This window comes from Mchenga conophoros, linkage group LG9, assembly GCF_057382185.1.
Source record: "Mchenga conophoros isolate Kocher_MC1m ecotype Shallow Benthic linkage group LG9, M_conophoros_male_GT1.1, whole genome shotgun sequence".
NCBI lineage: Eukaryota > Metazoa > Chordata > Actinopteri > Cichliformes > Cichlidae > Mchenga > Mchenga conophoros.
In genome coordinates, this window is record NC_140534.1 from 7487343 (window position 1) to 7502560 (window position 15218).

The 15218-nt window shown below is 46.0% G+C and overlaps 1 protein-coding gene across 2 annotated transcripts in view; it reads right to left on the bottom strand.

Annotated features, from left to right (window-relative positions):
- zeb1b (zinc finger E-box binding homeobox 1b) overlaps window positions 1–15218 on the bottom strand; it is a 50657-nt gene that overhangs the window by 18780 nt on the left and 16659 nt on the right. The window lies entirely within an intron of this gene.

Here is a 15218-nt window from a genome sequence, read left to right on the forward strand (position 1 = left end):
ACTATAAAGCTGTAGAGAGAAAATCAATGTGCTGGCGTGTGCAGATGGGGAGGTGGCAGCGAGCAGGACAATAAAAGCAGCAAAGTACAGCAAATGGGGTGAGAGATAGAAGTAGTGGATCGCGGGTGCCCGTGTGTGTCTGTGTGATAGAAGAGTTGAACAGACAGGGCCCTTCCTGTGCCAAATGGTTGGCGGTGTTGAAACAAAAGTGTGTGTTCCAACAGGAGATGTAACACCTAGCATCAACAAAGGCTGCGGTCCCTTCTGGCTGACCAGGCTGAGCGTTTGGACAGCTGGCTTCATTAGCGCTAGCATGCTAGCACACAACAGGAGGATGACTCCTACGCATCTGAGAGAGAAAAAGTGCCGGTAGGTGGAGGAGGTGAGGAGCTTTACTTCTTCAACTATGCTTATTCTAGGTTTCAATGTGTGGAACACCTGAGAAAATAACAGCCTTTAAGTGTGGCTTAGGCCTGAAGATGCACCAGAACTCCTCCGTGTGGATCACAGCACTCCATGGTACCTCGCGTCTCCTGCAAAAAGCTCTCTTTAACACGCTACAGATGCAGGCTGTCGTTGAATGCTTTAGTAAAAGACTAAAGCCACAGTTGCTCGAGTTTCTCCACCCTCGCCATCACTCGCCACCCTCCTTCCCCATTTGCAAAGTTCCCAGAGTCTTTTGAAAGACAGTGCCAGGCAGTCTGTGTCAGCCACACTTAAATAAGCCTGCCGGAGAGAGAGAGGGGCCTGTCTTGTTATGACACCTGCCAGGCTGTATCAATTACTGGCAAAGAACCGATGACTGGGTGGGTTACTCCCAAAACAGGTCCGGCGATCACCTTGGCAGACGTGTTGTCACTGATCTTTCAGCGGCATGGAACACTGAGTGCCATGTGTCCCCGAATGCAGGTTCACTTTTGTTGGTCCTGCACGAGTACTTAGTGTCCTGTAATTGTGTAAACACACCGGCTCTTATTCTAAGCTCTCGCTATTTAAACCTGGCCTGATTGATGAACAAGAGGGAGGAGTGCTTGGTGCAGTTTATGCTCTGCCACACTGAGGTGTGTCAGAAAGGAATGGCACTATCTCAGCTCAGCCTTGTTGGGAGGTTGCTATCTCTGTGCTCTAGGGCCCTGAAGGTGTGAGTGACTGGCTTAAAAAGTGAGCTTTGGATTTGGACACAGTGACACAGACAGTCTTTGAACAAACATTCATTAACTACGAGGATATCCGTAAGGAACCTATAACTCATCGTTGCTGACTGACAGCCTCGTGTACTAGAATGTGTAGGAGCTATGTCTGGAATGTCCAACCAAAACACTTTTCTCAGAGTTTGTCTCTTAAAGAGACAGATCAAAGGGTGTGTTCTCTGGCTGCTGCTAATTTCAGTCAACTGACTGACACATATTGTGAGGTCTGCTGTAGTTCTGCTCACGATTAGACAGATTGACTCACAGCGAGCACCGGCAACTCTTTGTCTGCCCTTCTACCTCTCTTCTATCTCTATATTTAGCTTTAGTACAGGCTCCCTCATTGAGGTACGCCACTTATCTCATTTGTAGCTCAGGGCCAGGCAGGCAGCGGTGAAGCTACCACAGGCATCCTCAAAGAGGACAGGCTCTGCCGTCACTGAGTCTGCCCTTGTGGCTCTGCAATGCCATTTTCTCAGGGAAGGCAACCACTACAAAAAAACCCCAGCTCGAACCAAAGTAAAACAAAGCCGTGCCATTCAAAACCTCAAGAATGCCGTCTCAAGGTGAGGCGCCTCATTCAGTGCTGAGGTAAACGCTGCTGGTTTTGTTAAAACAACAGCCGTCCTCCCACAGAGTCAGGAAGGTCAACTCAAGTGGCGATAACAAAACAAAAGAAATGGGGATTTTTATGGTAAGCTTGCTCACAGGCTGCAGGTCGACAGAGGCTGACCTGAACTGCTTGGTTTGAGAGATATAACTGTGAATAACACAAAACAGAATCCCTTCGCGCCACCTAGTTAGCTGTAGAGGACGTTTAAGTCTCAGAAGACTGTTTTTCCCAGCAAGTTTGCGACTGGCTTGTTCCTCCACAGATGCAGCACAACATGCAGCTCCAAAAACTCCCCAAATGACTCTTACTCACCGTTCCAAGCAAGGCTGGGAAGGCCAAAAAAACAGAAGCACTAGTACGGGCCAAAGTTAAGAATAGCAGTCCTGAGAATTAGTCACTTTTAACGCAGTTCTGTATTTACTTGCTATGACTGCTAGAAATGAAAAATATTCCCGTTCATTAACACATATGAGACTGCAGCATCTGTCAAAGCACTCCAACAACTTGTGGAGCAGAGCGCTTCACTGGAATCACTTTAGAGGTGAGCTGGAAGACAATGGGCTTTTGTCTTCCTAATGACACTGATCAAGGTTTTAGCACGTGAGCTAATGAGCCTCTGCGGGTCACTCATCTCCCATCTGATGAGCACTTTCCATGATAACACTAAACCTAATGGAGGCTATTGTTCTCTTAATCTGCATGATGATACTTGGAGGTGTAAAGGTGGGTGTTAATGAGTGTAAAGTAAAGCAAAAAAAAAGGGGGCCTTGCTTGTTAGGTCACATGTTTTTATTATTAGTCAGAGTTAGTCCTAATAACTCCCCAGATAAGTGAGTCGGAGGCTGGTAAAGGTACGAACCGGTGATGGTATTTCTCTGCAGGGCTAATGATGAACCACACACATTCACTGCACTGGGTGTCCACAGTGAGTTGCTGCTTCTGGCTCCTCTTAGCTCTTCTAAATAAGGCCAGGTGGGCTGGTAGGAACCAGAGGGTGTCTTCACACCACACACACACACACAATCCACAGCATGCCCTGCCACCAAGTTTACACTATTCCTCCAGCTCATGTTTATATTGGAGGTGAGAAGGCCCCATCCAAGGTAATAACACTTGTACACCTAATTGAGAGAATGTGTGTTCTGAATGTAGCAGTTAAAAAATCTGCCTTGTTTATTGAAGGATTTTAATAATTACGAGTGACTGTGAGAGAAAAGAATGTAACTGATACATTTACATAACACAGATGCCCCCCCCCCCCCAAAAAAAAGAAACTAAATTATTAAAAAAAAAAAAAAAGGAGAAGTAAACCTCCTGCTTTGCTACCCACTTCCAGTATCTCTAAAGCCTCCCTCTGTCCATCAGTGAAGAGGCCTGTTCTCAAACACTCAGCAGGTCTGTGGTGAGAAAATGCAAACTCCCGCAACCGGTCCAGCCATCCACAGCACAGGCAGGTGACAGGGAGGCAGTGATGTAGGAGTTGGGTAAGTGTGAGGTGTGCAGGGGGGGAACACGGAGGTGAGGAGAGGAAACATCTGCTGTAGATTCTGGTAAAACCTGCAGTCACGCTTCCAGCAACCACCTTCCTTCTGTTCTCTTTTACCTCTTCACGGTTGATCTGTCACTGCTTTTTCTTTCTTCCTCCCTTTTTCAACCACCAGGCCAACAAAACTATTTTACCTGAGTGATGCAATTTTATTACTCCTCACTTCTGACTGCACTGGAAACCCCCACCCACACACACATGAAAAAACACTGCACCAAAAAGAGCAACACAAATATTTAGCCAGTACAGAAAACCTTTAGCGCACACCTGGGTAAACAGTTGTTTTCCTTCTGTTAACAGCCACTCTAACTTTAAGCGGCAGACGACTGAGCACAAACCTGGGCTAATGTTGCGTTAGCCTTCGTCAAATCTCATTTGGTCGTCGCAGGCAGAATGAAACGTCCCCGTCACTTCTGCTGTCAGACTCCATTCAGGCTGCATGTACAGACTGATGAGTTTGGAAAGCTGCACAGCACTATATTGGTGTTCTTCTCCTTTCATTTTGCCAATTTGTATGTCTGGGCTTGACATTTGGAGTGGAGGCTCTGTGAGGATATTATTAGAGCGGCTGCCTGAAGGTATTCAGCCTGTTTAAATGTAGTCAGCTACATCAGGAGCATCAAACTTCATTACATGGCTTGTTTCCTTTTTCTCCAGCCACTTCAGCATTAACGGCAGTAGCGCGGCCGGGTCAGCAAATGCCGTTTGAGCAAACACAAGTGAAATTAAAGTGGGATGTGTGCAAACTGGACTATTTATTTGTCATCAACAAGTGGGAGAATTACATCTAAATGCCAGAAACTCAACTGTTCTTACTTAAAAATGTAAAGACTGAACATGTTTGAATCCAGAATTGAATTCAAAATCCTGCTCCTCACATACAAGGTCTTAAATAATCAGGCCCCATCTTATCTTAATGACCTTGTAGTACCATATCACCCTATTAGAGCGCTTCGCTCTCGCTCTGCAGGCCTACTTGTTGTTCCTAGAGTATTTAAAAGTAGAATGGGAGGGAGAGCCTTCAGTTTTCAGGCCCCTCTTCTGTGGAACCAGCTTCCAGTTTGGATTCGGGAGACAGACACTATCTCTACTTTTAAGATTAGGCTTAAAACTTTCCTTTTTGCTAAAGCATATAGTTAGGGCTGGACCAGGTGACCCTGAATCCTCCCTTAGTTATGCTGCAATAGACGTAGGCTGCCGGGGATTCCCATGATGCATTGAGTTTTTCCTTTCCAGTCACCTTTCTCACTCACTATGTGTTAACAGACCTCTCTGCGTTCAATCACACTTGTTATTATCTCTGGCTCTCTTCCACAGCATGTCTTTATCCTGTCTTCCTTCTCTCACCCCATCCAGTCGCAGCAGATGGCCCCGCCCCTCCCTGAGCCTGGTTCTGCCGGAGGTTTCATCCTGTTAAAAGGGAGTTTTTCCTTCCCACTGTTGCCAAAGTGCTTGCTCATAGGGGGTCATATGATTGTTGGGTTTTTCTCTGTATCTATGAAGCGCCTTGAGGCGACTTATAATGTAATTTGGCGCTATATAAATAAAATTGAATTGAATTGAATTGAATATGGAAATTTGAATGGGGAAGAGAGAAGCAAGACCCCCAGTCTTAAAGAGAGCAGGCATCAGTAAAAACAGATAGCACACTGGGGTAGAGATGGGTTGCAATGCAGCTTGCAGAGATAAAGCAATTGTGAGTGTAGCCAGCTGGATCTGTAGACGTGTATCAGCTGAGCCATTGGGTGTGCAAGGTATTTTTTTAGTTTCCCGACTGTGGAAACTACGCAGGACTAGTTTGCATATATTTAAGGCATATATTATCTTACTTGCTACTTACACTCTGAATATTTCTTTCCATCTAAGCAAAAATAGAATTTATATTTGAGTGAATTTTTCCTACAAACTTCTTATTTCCCTTTGGGAGAACGCCAAAACCTCCTTTTTGGAGGGGAGGGGGATTTTTTTTGCAACTGCAAGACTGTGGCCTAACAGCTTGGCTGAAGCACACTGAGGTGTGTGTTTAAATATATGCAATGAGCAGGGATGATGTTATCCAACCTGGTTGTGTAGTGCAGGCCTATATTAGGTTAGTGTAGCACAGGGCTGTTGCATTTTAGGAGCAGGTGACTGGACATTCCTGCCTGTATTAGGCTTGACAGTTTACTGTGGGGGAGTGCAGAGCACGGAGAATTACACTGGCCTCTGAAGAGGGAGGGAAGAATGGAGGGAGGGAAAGAGGGAGGAGTGTGGTCAAACAAGTCTCCATGTGAAAAAACCTCATTAAATCTTGCTTACCTGTAAGCGTACCTTACTGCACAGCCTCATCACTGCTAACTTCAGTTCATTAAACACGAATGAACATTCAGCCATCAGCGCTGTCACGTTTACACTGTTCAATTCTTCACTCTGGCCGAGAATGCGCTTACAATGTAGATTAATACTGAGAAGGCCAGTCGGCAGCAAGAGATGTGCAACAGAAAGAGGGCAGAAGAGGTAAACAGAGGGGAATGGTGGCAAAGTGGGAGGACAGGAACTGCTAATGGCTTAAAAAGACAAAGCTGGGCTGTCACATATGATGCTCAACTGAACTGATGGCTGCCCCGGGGAGGGAGTGACACAAACTGTCTGACAGACTGGCATGAAAAACAGAGAGAGGAAACAGAGGGCTGCAAGAAGAAGGCATGAGGAAAATTATGTGAATAATAATATTAATTAACAAATGAAATCAAGACAACCAGGGAGTGGCAGTACGAAAGAGGGTTAACCCAAAAGAGCGAGGGCAAGGGACAACATTTGGTTGGTGCACAAGTGCCTCGGTAAAGGTCAGGTGTTGACGCTGCGGCTCTGCCTGACAGATGTCTCATCGAGGGGACAGGCTGCAGGGCAATAGGCAACACACACAGACACATTTGCACACATTTGTACACACATTCACGGACAGGTGGAAGTGCAGAAATAACCCAGAAGTTCCCTTTTGCTCATTGGTTGCATCTAGTTTTACAACACTTGCAAGTTCCCCATTTATAGCGATCAGCAGGTCGACACACCTCAGCGAGGACTCGGTCCAGATCCGTGTTGACAACCTACTGTGGCTTCACTAATAGCGACGCTAACACTCAGAAGCGCTGTGCGAGCTCTTCCTTTTTTATGAAAACTCTCCTCTGTGTAGCATTTCAACAGCAGCTAACTACTCTCCTGTTTCCAGAATGTCATCTCTGTCACAAGACTCCAGAGGCCAAACGTCCTGCACAACCCCCGACACACACGGCGCGCAATCAAACACATCGCCCGAGGCCACCACGCAGTTGTCACAGTGGTTTCTTCTTATTCGCGTGAAGCGCAGAGAGAAAGGGGTTAACGACATAAACTTGCATCCACAAACGCTCTTTTGTCACCTCACTCCTCCGCTAACAACCCCCACTCCCTTCACCACTGTCCTTTCCTTTCTCCCCAGGCAAAATGGCCTTTCCCTCTGTGATCAGGAAGGGTTAGTCCCCCCCTACAACACCAGCCCCTGGGGCGAACAGAGCTGAAGAGCAGTCAAGCAGTAGCACTCACACCATTACCCTGCTGTTAGATGAACACAAGGGTGGACTACAGATGGACAGCTACAAAAATCTGTCTTGTTAAACCAGGCGAGAAGGAACGTGTGCATGTGCGTATACATGATGCAAGACCTCAACTAAACTGTGTATGTGGAGTGGGGTCACATTATTCCACAGGGCTGCTCAACACTCACTCCCTTCAGCTGTACTTTGTGTAACTAATACATAAGCTATGATGAGTAGAACAGGGGTGGACAGATGAAAAATGGCAGGCCGAGTGAGCAGCGTCACTGTTAATGCACCCTCTGGATGTGGCGCTCTATAGTGAAATGGCTGAGGCAGCAGGCAAGCGCAGGTTCATCATGCAGTGATGTATCGACGGGCCCTCTTTTGTCCATTACGTTCTCAGGCGCATGGGCGTGTGTCTGGGTGCCACCGGCCCGGGGAGGCCATTAGTTCCCCGTGTCAGAATTTGGAGGGGAGTATCGACGGTGTGGCTGGGGTAATCGATATGGGCAAATCTCTCACTCCTCTCTGCCATCTATGCTAACGGGCCTCCAGCGAGTCAAACACAGCTTCTGTTTACTCCTGCCATTACGCCCTGCTTTGTTTCCTCCAGCTTTGTAAACAGGAGAAAAATGAACCGTTGCTTTTGAGGAAGGGGAACACGTGTGGAATGAATTCGAAAAGTGCGACTAATGCGACTGCCAACCAAACAATGCAGTCACTCTGTGCGAGTCACATGCAGCTGTCTTGTCCTTCATTCAGCTTAGTCATGTTCTTTCCTGCTCTGTTCAGATGCTCGTTTCTGCTCCGTGAGGCCAGACCAGGGTTTCTTTGCATGCTGCAGCCAACAGGGTGGGACCCTGATTACCCAAGTACACTGCAATCATTGGACTGGACTCTCGGGACTATTCCATGTGAAGTCACCTATAATGTGAAGTAATTTAGCAGGGAAACAGCCAGGGAAATGTTCTCTCTTTTCTTTTTCTTGTTAAGTACTCTCAAGTAGAAACACTTGAGAGACCCTATCTGATGGTCCTAGGGGGGAAAACCTGCATCAGGAAAGATGATGTTGTTAAGTCCCCTTTTCGAGCCAACTTTCCCCAAACTAACCCTATAGCTAACCAGCAGCATTACTTACAGCAACTGGCTGCTGACACATTTCCTGACCTGTTTTTATTAAACAAGTCATCCCGGCCTACACTTGATTTGGATTCTGCGAGAGCTGAGATGATACTGGGAGAAAAACACCAAAGAGCAAGAAGAGGATCCTGCTTTTTGTGTCTCTGACAGCACGGTGACTGAACAGGGTCAAACAGAGCCACGTTTCTCCCTGCCGGTCAGGGGGAATTCCATCGGGCAGTGTGTGACCCTGAACACCGGCCTTCCTGTTTGACCGCTGTGATTTGACTTTGTCGCCGAGAGGAAGAGGAAAGAAAGACGGCTCTGTCCAAGCACTAGCTCTTCTTGTCACCCCACCAGCATGACTGTTCCTTGTCCTGTTGGTTGTGAAATAATTAAAGCAGTAAGGTGAACATTTGAGCAATACTATGGGGATCTGGTGGTTTCTGGGCTGAACTCAAGTCATCTGAGTCATCTGTTACTGTCTCTGCAGTCAACAGATCTCAGTCTGGAGATTTTGAACATGTTCATACCAAATGCTAAGCAATACCAAGCAATACAAGACACAAACTAGTTCCACACAAGCTGAGAAATTCACTCGATGCAGAGATTCTGCAAGGCTCTTGATGGAGGCGTACGATTCAGCTTCACCGTTAAACAGATTCAGTAAAAGAGTTTGGAGCAAGACCACCGGATTTCGTGGTAAAATCTGCTCTCGTTGGCTGTTAGGCGTCAGGATTTCTGGGTTGCCAAATGGTCTAAAAACATGCCAGTTACTGTATTTGCATGAGATATGCGAGGCAAAACTTAACGTTTGGTCTCTGCACATCATTAGGCAGCTCTCACTGAAGCTGTTCTGAAATGTTGCCAGCATTTTAGAAAGGTATTTAGTGTTATTTTTTTAATTTTGTCACCCTTTCGTGTGTATATAAATATAATTTGTGTGCGTGTGTGTACAGGTGTTGCCAGATCAGTGATAACACTCTTGCTTTTAATAAACTCTGCAGCAGTGCCGTGTGTGTGTGTGTGCATGTGTGGCTTGCTGAAAGGTCCTGGGCGTGTGATTGATGGGAGCTTTAGCACAGTAAACACATGCAAACACACACACACACACAGGAGATGGGCGGAGAGAGGGGTGGTCATACGCAGCAATGTTCACCTAACATTATTCATCCCGTGTTCATCCGTGTAAGCTGAGCACACTGCTCCCCATACTGATGAGCCAAGTGGTGTGTATTAGTCACTTTATTTAAACACACACAAATAGCAGTGAAGGAGGCAATTTAGAGCATTCGTGCTCTTTTTCTTTTGTCTTTCTCAATTTTTGCAGTACTTCCCTTTGTTATCTGCACGATGGGCTGATTCAGAGCAAGGAGGCCGGGAGAAGGCGGCTGAGAAGGAGAGAATGGAGAGAGAGAGAGCAGGCAGGGAGGAGGAAAGGTTATTTTGGAGTCTCTGAACTGTAATCACCACCTACAGCTGCTTCCTCCCAGGTGCTCCAACTGGACATCGACAAAGAGAGGGAGGGTGAAAGTAGAAGAGCGCAGAGAGAGAGAGAAAAAAACACTCCTGGAAGAGAAGTATTGGTGTCTTTCTGTTCATAAGTACCCCAAATTTCCATTTATCACTACATAACTAACCATACACACATTCTAACACCTCTGCTGCAGACAAATTGTGTTGTGTTTCCACAGTTTTCCCTCCTTCTGAGACCCTGCATGCAAACGGGAAGTTTTATCTAAGGAGTAGGAGGAAGCTGAAGCTAACACAGAGCTGACACGACACTTCCAGTACCTGCCAGAGGAGACAGGATGGTGACTACACTTTCAGAGGAAACTAGTCTGGCTGTGAATTACACCAGACAGCGTGTGACTCGCACAAATAGCAGGTGAGACTGACTAATTAGCCCAGTTTAGCCCGTGTGGTAACATGGCCTGCAGTTTGCATCACATTCACAGCACTGAAAGTTAATGGATAAATAAATTGGCATTGGTGTAAAAGGTAAGGTAACACAGGTACGGTGAAAATGTGCAGTTATGTTGTGGTCATGTGTGCTTAATCTGATAACCTAACAGTCCATTAGAGGTCTTACTCTATCAAAGTCCATGTAATCAGGCGACTTCTTCAGCAGGAGCCTTATCGTACAGAAGGAATGCATAAACCACAAGTCTGAACATACAGCAGAAGCTTGTTATTAGGGTGAGCTCATTTAATTCTGATCATTAGCAGTTCTATCTTTTCATTTGCCACTGCAGTGAGATGCAGCAACGCCGTCTGATTAGCTTCTCCACTTTTAAAGCAATCTCCATTTAAAGCTAACTACTGAGTTGACCATATTAGGAATATCCATTCCTTTTATACAGACCAGAGAGCAGGAAAACAACAGCTGGAAACTAAGCATTTAGAGCAATCTGAAGCATGAGCCTTTTGGCTCTCTGTACTTTGGGCCCCTATCTAAAGAGAGGGTCAAAACTGTAATTTCAGTGGTCACAGGGACATAACGACTGCATGTGTTGAATGACCAAAGCTGATTAAAAAAAAAAAACAAAACAAGAAAAAACTCTGCGCATAAATAAGTCACGACAGCTTTATTCCAGCGAGATCTCCTCTACTTGACCCACGAGGGCACCATCCAAATGCTAAATCCCTGCTACAGTGCAAGAACTTTAGATTTGCTCTTCAGCAGTAGGGGTGGGAGAACCACCACCTCTGCCATCAGGGAAACCTGTAAATTTCTATTTAGTATTCCTCAAGCACCCCATCTCCTCCTTCATTAAACCTCTCTGCTCACAGGGATTGCTTAAACATATGCTGAAACTTCTATCATGTTTAACAAGGGGATCCACCGTTCTAACAACAACAAAGTAAGCAAAAGCACAGTGTGTGATACTGTACGAACACTGCACGTGCTCCAGTGTTTCCCCTCTAATGCACATTTTAAGGATCTTCCACCATCGGGCACAAACACACTTCATCATTTCAACAGCCGCAGCCAGGCACAGTTGTCACTGCATAAAGTCTCAGAGGCCAAATACATCACGCATCACACAGCAAAACACCTTCCACATTTCTGCACTGCTGGTGTTTAAATAAAGAAAAAAAAAACTCCGTATGGAAGGCTGCGGGTGCGTCCCTCTAAGTCATCCATGGCAGCCTCCCATTATTGTCCAATAAAAGTAGTTGGCGCCATGTGAGCCGTACATGTCACCGCCAGCAGCTCCACTGTCTGCTGCATTTTCCGCTGGTTGCTGCACATAGTAACAACGAGAATCTAACAACAAATATGGATAAATATATCAAAAATGTCTCGAACAGACGAGTTCAGAGTGACGCAGAGAAAAAAAACCTTGTGTAGTCTGGAGGGGAACTTATTCTACTCTTTTCCGACTCAGTACTTTTATTAGACTCTGTTAGAGTAGCTCTGGATCATTCGTGGTTTGAAACCATACAACTGGCCTTGCTGAAGCCCTTCATCTAAAACAAGCTCCTCCCTTTACGCCAACTTTCTTCTGATTAGTTGCTCATCACAAACGAAGAGAGTATCACAGAGATGTGATGTTTGCCCCATTCCTGATTATTTACTGTTTTGCACATTTTTCACACTTTAATGTTTCAGATCATCAAACACTTTTTAATTCTGAGATAACTGGATTCAATACAAAAGACAGCTTTTAAATGATCATTTCCTTTATTCAGGGAAAAAACGCATCCAAACCTACCTGACCCTATGTGAAATGGTAACTGTCTCCTCTTGTTAAATCATGAATTAGTTGTGATTAATCACATTTCAGTTTCACCAGCCACATCCAGGTCTGATTACTGCCAGACCTGCTGAATCAAGACATCACTTAAATAGAACAGTGCCCTTTTCACAGCACCGTATATCCCTGTATATCAGAGATATCCTCCTTTACTGACCGTCAGAGCTACGAGAAAACAAGAGTGTTTAGAGCTCTGGGCTCACATCATGTAGTTTAACCTCATACATAGTTTAAGTTTAGAAGGCTGCATTTTTGTATCACATACACTTGTGTAATGAAGTGCCTGTGCTCAGATACAGACCCCATAAAAACCATCAATCCATTCATGCATAAACAAAAACTAAAAAAAAAGAGCTGCACTGCAAACCACCAGAGGTTAAGTGTACAGCACTGTCATCCTGTTAAAGCTGGAGCTTCTAGCCTGGCCAAACAAAACCTGGCTGATAAGGATGGCGGTGGCATCAAAGCCTTACAGATTATAGATTACCATCAAATCAGCCCGTGCACTGCTGAGATGGACAGGCACCTGCTACTTTACTGTAATGCCCCTTATCCACGGTGCTGGTGATTAAGACAGGAAGCGTGTGCGTGTGTCGGTGTGTGTGTTTAGGGGTCGGATCTGGACTTGTATACACAATAGCTTTTCATTAATAAGAATGAGAGAGGTCTCCATAAAACAATGGGATGCTGGTGAAACCCTCTGATGTTAGCCTGTTTTTACTACACCCACCAGTCGGGTTTACATATGTATGTACTCATAATCTATAGCACCAGCATCCACTGTTATTCCAGTGTAGCCGTGGCCCAGTGCCAGCCTCGCCCCTCTCACATCACTCAGTTACAGCCGTGCAGTTTGCTGCCTCTCTGCCCTCATCGTTCTCCTTTGCCAGCAGCAGTGTGAGGATTAAAGGAAAATCCTGACCTCTTCATCCGACTCTCTTTAATACCTGCGCTCACTTTAAATGGCTCCTTGAAAACCTAACTGGCTGGATTATGCGCTCAGGTGCTTGCCCGCCTCCTCCCTCCCGCCTACCTATGCTGAACATACCTCATTGGCATGACCTCAGAACAGGTGGAATCCAACTAAACTGCGGGAATTAGGTGTATGATTGAGATGCAGCCTGTACGATCTGGCAAGCATTAAAAAAAGAAAGTGCAGGTCGTAGGATGACAGTCAACAGGATATGCTGATGTTCAGTTTATCTCCAACACACACACACACAAACATTCCCGCACCCTTAAAATTTCACCAGCAGGGCAGAAATGCTCCCTCCTGTCTGTCTCCCCGTTGGAGTCGCTGGCCCAGCACTTTTCTCCATTTTCATCTTCATTCGTAACCTTTATCTCCCTCCTCTCCTCCCATCGCCTCACTTTATCTCTGCCTTTATTCTTGTTTTTTTCTCCCTAAACCACACTTCTCTAAAGGTGGGAGATGCTGATATTGTGTGCGCTCTACATGAAACAATATATAAGAGAACCTTGGGGCCTGTATAGGTGGGGGTTAGGCATGCTGCCAGCTTAGTGGCACCGCTATGTACGTGCACCTTTTGTGCTGCTGTTTTGCAGGTATAAATATTTCAAGATGACTTCAAGCTTCCTCACATGAAGATTTTAAGGTCTTTACTGGATTTTATGCTAATTTAAAACAGCCAAATTTAATAAACAAGACAACAATCAGACCTATCAGAAAATGGATCTGGGCTGAATGCAGAGTGCTTTAAATTCTCTCTGCTCCCCACAGAGCTAAGAAAAACATTAGGATAAATAAAAGATTTCAAAAATCAGACAATACTTTGTCATGTGTGCCATCCTATAGCATCACCATATTCTGTCGTGTCACAAACTGGGCTCACAGGTATCAGGAGAGACCCGCCGTGCATGTTTCATTCATGCACAGCCATCATTCATAGGTAGGTACACTCACGCTATGGTCGTTTGTCTCTCTGATGGAGAGTGAAGCAGCGGCTACAGGCGGAGAACAACTCTCATGCTACTTTAATGGGGATGAATAAAGGATGAGTCGAGGCTCAGACAACAGGTTAAGACGCGGTTTAGCACCTCTGGCCCAGCGCCCAGTGTTAGAAAGATGGGACAGATGGTGGAAAGGCGGACAAAGAGAGGAATTAGGAGGAGACATTAGAAAGAACATCAACATCAATAGATTTAAGGAGGTGCACTGGTTCCTAGTGAGTACTCTGACTGTAGCATTTAGCAGAAGTACAGGGGTCTTTCTGAACAGCACACTAAACAGCAGTGAAGGAGAGAAAGCTACTTGTTGACACTGAGTCTGGTTCCATACGCCTCCACAGAACTCCTCTCTTTGATCCGCCTTGGAGAAAATGAAAGGCGCTGGAAAAGTGGAAAAAGAAAAACACGGGAAGAATGGGGACCTGGGAAGAAGGATCCAAAGCAACGCCTTTGAGAAAGCGATCTTGGGTTTAAGGTGAACACGGTGCCGAAGCGGGTCGGCGTAATCGGTCATTGGTGGCGGACTGGGAACCGGCAGAACAGGCGCTGGGCTGACGATGGTGCCAGTCTGCTACCTCTGATGCAGTCATAATAGCTGCCACCTGTCCCGGGTAATGGCAGCTTACAGGGAGAGCTGATGGCAGCAGCCGGCAGCACCTGTGTTCAACAGTCAGATCACCACATCAAAACAAGCCTGGAGGGTTATAGCACTGCCTGGGGGGGCGGAGGGTGGAGCTCAAGGGCATCTGAAGAACCAACAAATAGAGCTTTTCAAGATGTTTTCCCCTTCGTCAACCGGGATCATTGGAACGAGGACTGTAGTTTGGGTGGAGGTTAAACCATTTCAATAACTCTATTTAAGAGCAAATAATTCAGGGTGTGAGCTGCCCCTCATTTCCTAAAAAGTGTCGATAAGCGTTCGCCGAGGCTTAGGGATGCCAATTAAACTGCTCATCTGCCACAAAACAACGCAGAACAGTGTGAACACACTTTCAAGCTTTCAAAGTCCGGGGGAAGCATTTGAGGAGCTGTGGGCTGACGGCTGGTGCCATGTGACATGGTGTGAGTGCATCTTATTTTAGAGTGAGAGGTTGAGATAAGGTGTTAAAAGGAGGGGAGGGAAAGGAATGCTGAGCTGTCCTTGTAAGCCGCGACTCATGCTGGATGTTAAAATGTTTGATTAGAAGCAGCGAGTGCTCAAAGAACATCTCCTCTGTTGCATTTGTCCGAATCCAGACCGTTCACAGTGAACATATATTCCACTTCAAACTGCAGAGGCCCAGCCTGTAATCGTCTGCTCCTTTCTTCAGTGATCATGACATCTGAACCACCATCCTGTTCTCTCAGCTTCTCCTGTGTGTGTGTGTGTGTGTGTGTGTGTGTGTGTGTGTGTGTGTGTGTGTGTGTGTACCCCACGCAGCAGTTTATTTAGCTGCCATGTTTACATTCCTGCTCAGTCAGCCCCTC